Raw genomic sequence first — 6,810 nt, 5'->3', positions numbered from 1 at the left:
AACTGTGACATCCAATCTCAACCACAAATCAACGGATAAATTAGGAAATTAATAATCATGGTAGTTTGAGTTAAAATTATAATTAGAGGGCATTTTAGGTATTTTTAAAAAACTCCTCTCTCCTCTCTCCGATCTCCAATCTCCGGCCTCTGGTGAACATTAATCCGGCAGGTACCAAGTAATCACAAAGATAGACAATGTGATACCCATTATGATACCTATTGTGATATACTGTGATACCAACTCAAACCTTCAAAACAAAGATACACAATGTGATACCCATTGTGATATACTGTGATATCATTGTGATACCAACTATGATACCAACGAAAACCTTAAAAACAAATATACACAATGTGATACCAATTGTAATACACAATGTGATACCCATTGTGATRTAATGTGATACCGATTTCACCGGAGGCCGGAGATTGGAGGTTGGAGAGATGAGAGAGGAGGAGAGAGAAAAGATGAGTTTTTTAAAAATACCTAATATGCCATTTAATTATAATTTTAACTCAAACTACCATAATTATTAATTTCCTAATTTATCCGTTGATTTGTGGTTGAGATTGGACCTCACAGTTACCACAAACTATTCAGTTCTCATTTGATTAGGCCCCTATATATATTATATGCACATGTATAGAATTGGTAGACACACACCATATATCAATATATTTCTTCCCTTACCTTTCGGTTTTGTATACATCTCTACCATCCACATTACTCCAGCCTACAAAATCACTGGCAACATCTCGGACCTTCATCTTGGGCTCTATCTCCTTACATTCCTCCATCATCTCCATTTTCAGATCCTCCATTCGTCTGATGAAAACCGAGAGCCCCTCATCCCTCTCTATTAACGTCTCCTTTCTTGATATCCATTATCTTCATATCCGATTAACATTACCATGAACCCCGTCCTGCAACCCACACAAGCACATGCGCATGCACGCTCATGCACGTACACGCACATGCATGCGCGCACACACACATATTCTATGACTAGGTTCTATCCTGTGTATTACACGAGGTAATTTGAAAAAATTAAATCATGTCGGGAACTTATTTTACAGATACGAATGATCATAAAGTACGATGCTACTTCAGACTTGTACTCTTGAAATAACTCTGAAGAATAACTATGAAAAATGACTCTTCAGACTTGAATTTAGAAATGAAACTATATCAATAATTAGTTAAAATGAAGTTAACCCTAAAATAAAACTAAATTTAGGAATGAAACTATATCAGTAAAGTAAATTTAGAATGACTCTTCAGATTTGTACTCTTGAAATAACTCTGAAGTATAACTCGAAAAATGACTTTAGACTTATACTCTTGAAATAACTCTGAAGTAAAACTCTTCAGATTTTAGAGCTCTGTATAGGCAAGCTAGAAGCTCTATATTTTTAATTGGTGTAAGCTTTGTCTTCTTGAAGTATCGTTGTTGCTGATGGACTTTACATGTTTTCATCGATCACTGAACAAACTCAGTGATGATCGCTGGAACTGAAGACATACACAATAATACTTCGTGTAAGGTAAAAGAGATTATCATCAAATAACTAAAAGAGAGGATCAATAGATTCCGTGGTGAGGACATTTTGGTAGAAGGTCCTTGAATCTCTCTCATGCGTCTGATACCGCTTCATCCTCTTCTTGACAAAACGTCATATTTCTAATTTTTACATTCCTTGTCAGAGGAAAGTATTTTTTTTTAGAAATTTTTCCGCCAAATCATTCCAAGTGAGGACCGAGTTTGGTGGTTGAGAATTTAGCCAAGCTCTAGCTCTATCGTTTAATGTGTAAAAGAAAAGTGTCAAACATAAGGCTTCTTGTGTGACTCTGAGAATTTTAAAATGATTTTGTTATTTCTATAAAAGATTTTAAATGAGAGTGCGGATCTTCCGACGATAATCTCTCAAACTGACCCATTGTGGAAATCATTTGAAACATTATTGGTTTTGGTTCAAAAGATGTTGTTATCATTTCGGGTCTACCTATTCCCGTAGCCAATTAACCGAATTCGGGAGTTGCATATCCCGTATGCGTCTATTTTTATCATCGACAATTTTAACCGTGGCTTCCCGAGGAGGTAGATTATCCCCCATGGTACGGTTTAAAGTGGGATTTCGCCGATTATTTCTACCTCTTCTACGTCTCTTAATGATTCTTTCTAACTCAAGATCAAGAGGTAAAAGTTCACCGTGTTGTATCTGTGGCATACAACAGGGGAAGTGCGATTGAAACAAATGACCAAGGCTCTAATGAAATTCAATATCTCAGGATAAAAAATTGCGCCAATCCCCGGCAGCGGCGCCAAAAACTTGATAGCTTGGAATTGTAAGTGTTCACACAGTGGGCACAAAGTCCCCACAATGGTGGTGGAAGTGCACGTTGACACTATGATCGCTTCAAGTAATAATAAAATGGTATAATGCCAAAACCGTTTCCACATGGATTGGACTACTGAGAATCATATAGTTTCATGAACTTCTTGAGCATGTTTTGGTTTGTGAATAAAAGTTGGATTTTGTTGGTAAAAAACTTTAAAATGCGAAATAAACATTTTCAAATTAAGAGATAGGTATGGGTGTAAGTTTTCCTTAAGATGATTGTAGGAACAGGATGGTCAGAAACTCATGAGACTTCTATAAAAACTTCAATATCTTAAAAGTAAATTTTCATATACTGTACCCACGGAGTGCCCACAAAGTTCCCATTGTCATCAATTTTAAGCTTGCCGAATTAGCTAAATGATAAAAAGATATATAGTTAACCACAAGGGTGGTGCCTGATTGGTTTGAGTTTGAGTCTAAAGGTCAAAAGTACCAGGAGGTTTCAGGTTCAAATCCAAGGAGGAATAAAAATCCCTTTGTGGCCACGGAGGTTCAAATGCAACGACTCCGGGCTATCTGCAAAGCAGGTGGTCGCCCTGGGATTAGTCGGCTCGCATAACGGGTTGGATATTCAGGTTAATTAAAAAAAAAAGATATATAGTTCCATTAGTCTGAAAATTTATACTCAAATATCTTTGTAGAGTAAATCTCGAGTAATATTTGAACCTTAGTTAAAAACATGCAAAATCCATATATCTACGTGATTATCAAAGACTCTCTCAAATCTTTGTGCATCACTTAAGCCATCGAATCTATCCATCTCTGGATCAATGATCTAATATTAACATTTTAAAGTGATTGGTTTATCCGCGTTGAGTTTAAGTTCCGACTTTAAGTGACCAAGCTTAAGAATTAGTAACAATGGCAACACCCAAGTGTGCCTACTAGTCTTAAGTTTGACTCACACCCACCCCCAAAAGGGGTGATTAGCTCATAATAAAATTAAAGAACATAGAAGAAGAAAAGAAATGCATATGGAGTACTTGAATTTAAATTTACTAAAATTGTTGCCCTCAGTGGGCAGACATTGGACAGAAACGTAACTTAAAATTAAATACAAGACAAGAAGTAAATACAAAAAATTGAACTCTAACTATTTTTCTAGATCTTCAGTTGAGAGTAAATGCTCCAAGAGATGTGTCTTCAAAATGAGAGTAAATGCTTCAATTTATAGTAGAAAGGGAGAGATCGACATCCCTTTTATCCAAAGGAAGAAAACATCCTTCATACTTTAGGGCAAAAACTTCATTTCACTTTTTTGCAAGATCTTCTAGTCTTGTCACCTTTTTTGAAAGGATGCAAAAGGTAGATATGACATTCCCTTGATTTAAGGGGGAAAAATATTTTACGTCATATTTTTTTAACACGATAGACCATCTCTTCAGATTTTATGAAATCTAAAGAATCGAAAACATATTTAAACCCTTTAAATACCCCAAAAAAGGATATTTAATCTTATCCAGATCTGTCTTGAAGAAATTGTCACCGTAGGCAGAAAGTGAGCATTGTCCAACAGTAACGGTTTTTAGATTAAAATCAAATCTTTGACCTTTCATCATCTTTTAAGAACATTTTAGACCAAAGATATAAGATAGAGACAAAATGGGTGCATAAAAATAAGAGTATTGAACAACAAATAATTCTCAAAATTAAGAGTTATCAATTACTTTTCTCTAAAACATTCTTTTCTTTTTTCAAAGATTTTTCTGAATCTTTTCTCTTATCTTCAAAATTATCCAGATAGTTTTGAATTTGTGCTTTCTCAACTAACAGTTGAAGACTTGCATGTTGTTCGCTTGTCTATCTTCTAAACCTTCAATCTTGTCATTCAGATTAGGAATTTACAGTTGTAAATCACAATATATTTGACAAGACATTGTTACCTGATCAAAATGATCGTTAATTAATATTGACTTAGAACAATTTGAAACTTGACTAAAAGTCAAACTTTGACCAAATGTCAACTCTTGAAAGTTAACAATTGAAAGTCGATACTTGAAAGTTTGAACAGTAAACAGTATTTGTTGCACGCTAAGGATGCAACAAGGTCAACTATCACATGCTTCGGGATGCAACAAGATCAACAATTGCACATAACTGCTTGGACCAACACCAAGTTTGACTTGGTCAACTATCGTATGATATGGAGTGCAATATCACTGTTTATGCACAACTATCGCACAATACTTATGTGACAAACAAAAGTATCGCATAAAGAAGGTTGCGATGTACTCAAGTATCACACAAGGTACATGCGATATACTCAAGTACCGCAGGTAGTGGTATGCGATATACTTCACTATCGCAAATAATGAGGTGTAATATCTTCAAGTATTGCAGGCAATGATATGTGATATAATCAACTATCGCATGCAATCGGAGTGCGATAAAAGCAACTGCCACAACAATATGATACGATATACTCCCTTTGATAATGCGATATACACTCTGAAAATTCAACTATCTCAACAAGTGTTGTGATAACTTTAAGAACACTAGTATGTCACATAAGCCTTAGATCTCATCTGATCGAATTTTGGTTCACCAAAAAACCAAAATTACTTGTAAATCCACTTGATTCATGGTCGAATTATGTACCCAAATACAATTAACAAAGATCTTAGTGTCTAAACTGTATCAAAATCAACCAAATTGCCAAAAATCACTAAGAACAGTCTTCGAACCAAAAATTCCAAGATTCTCAAATGCGATCAAATTTACTTGAAATTACAGAACAAAATTGATTAAGATTGATTCTAGTATGAAAACCTAATCATTTAAACTTCAAATCAGTTACTTATAAGATCAAATCACCAAGAATCACAATTCCAGTCTCGCTGTTCTTTGACATTTCAAAAAAACTTCAAGAAATCTTCAAAAACTTCAAATTTGATGTTTCAAATCTGTTCTAAATTCACCAAATCTGCTCTGATACCAATTGATAAGCCCAAAATCAAGTAAACAAACAATATCTAGAGTATAAGATAAAGATCATGTAATGCCATTAACTCGTATGTGTTATTGATAGAGAAAACTGTTTACACCTTACAAACACATACTTAAGCTACTAAAAGTATGAAATATGTACACTAGAAGTCAAAGTAAACATACATATACTGGGGGAAGTCACATGTTGACTTATCAAGGTGTTTACACTTTAAGAATAATAAAACTTGAATACTATATTTCAGCCCTAAGACCTTGAATGTCCCAATATTAAGTTTAATGAACAAAGAATTAAGGTAGATGAAGAAAAATAAAACCCTAAGAGAAATCCCAAGTAAAATCCCTCAAGCCCTGACCCCAACCTTGCTGTGACCCAGGGTTGCGTGGCTGGGTGGTTCACGTTCCCCACTCTCACCAAGCTCACCATCTTTACAGTTTGTTTCATGGCTTAGGCCGCGCGCCTACCTGCGTGAGCCAGAATCCAGACGCTGCCATGACATTAACTTTAGGTCGTGAGCCAAGTCGCATAAAGCCTTTTTTGGTCCAAATTTTCTGCTTTTCAACCCTTTTGATGCCATAACAGACCGAAAAGCTTTGTTACGTAAAAACTCATAACTCACACCTAAACACCAAGAATACAACTATAATATTCAAATTTAAATACGGTCAAAACTACGGGCATTACAGTTTTCAAAATTTCAACCACATGTAGATTTAAACAATATTTTACTTTATCATGCAACATTTACAGTTTATTAATACATCAAAAATTAATAAAAAATCATAATCAACTTGTAAACATGTTTAAATACAAGATAAACTGATAACTAACATAATACTATTACTCTCTCTCAAACCACAATACAATATAAAATGAAGTCGAGAGAACGTAATAGATATATTCTGGGTTGTATCGCATGAGTAAACTTCTTGTATATATAATATAATATATTAATTAATAAAGAAATAAAAAAGGTAAAAAACTAAAACACTCAATTATTTAACAAAGTTAGTTTTAGGGACGAAATCAGAAAGAATTTCAAACCACAATGACAAAAACCGTATTTTCAAAAGACCAAGGCCATAAACTGCTATTTGAACAAACCATAGGAATGAAAATCGTAGCTTAGGGGCTGCTTGTTTTTAATAAAAAAAACTCTTAGGGGCTGTTTACCAAATTTTCTATTAAGTCCTGTATGGATAAATTTGTCTGTCTGGATAAATTTGGCTGTCTGGATAACTTTGGGTTGCTGTTTACTTTTCTATCTGAATCAAYAGTCTGAATAACAKAAATGACCAATTTACCCCTGAGTATTAACCATGGGCTGTTTAGTATACTGTTAAACAAACCCAAAATAAAAAAGGAAACCGAGCAGCAAACAATATACTGGTTTAAGCACCTCTGGTTTAAGCAGCAAACTGAAGCATTTACAGCAAAAATCGAGCAGGACACAGAGCA

Source organism: Cynara cardunculus, assembly GCF_001531365.2.
Source record: "Cynara cardunculus var. scolymus isolate 2C chromosome LG 15, CcrdV1, whole genome shotgun sequence".
Lineage (NCBI taxonomy): Eukaryota > Viridiplantae > Streptophyta > Magnoliopsida > Asterales > Asteraceae > Cynara > Cynara cardunculus.
The sequence above is the reverse complement of the archived record's forward strand: the minus strand, read 5'-3'. Positions refer to the sequence as shown.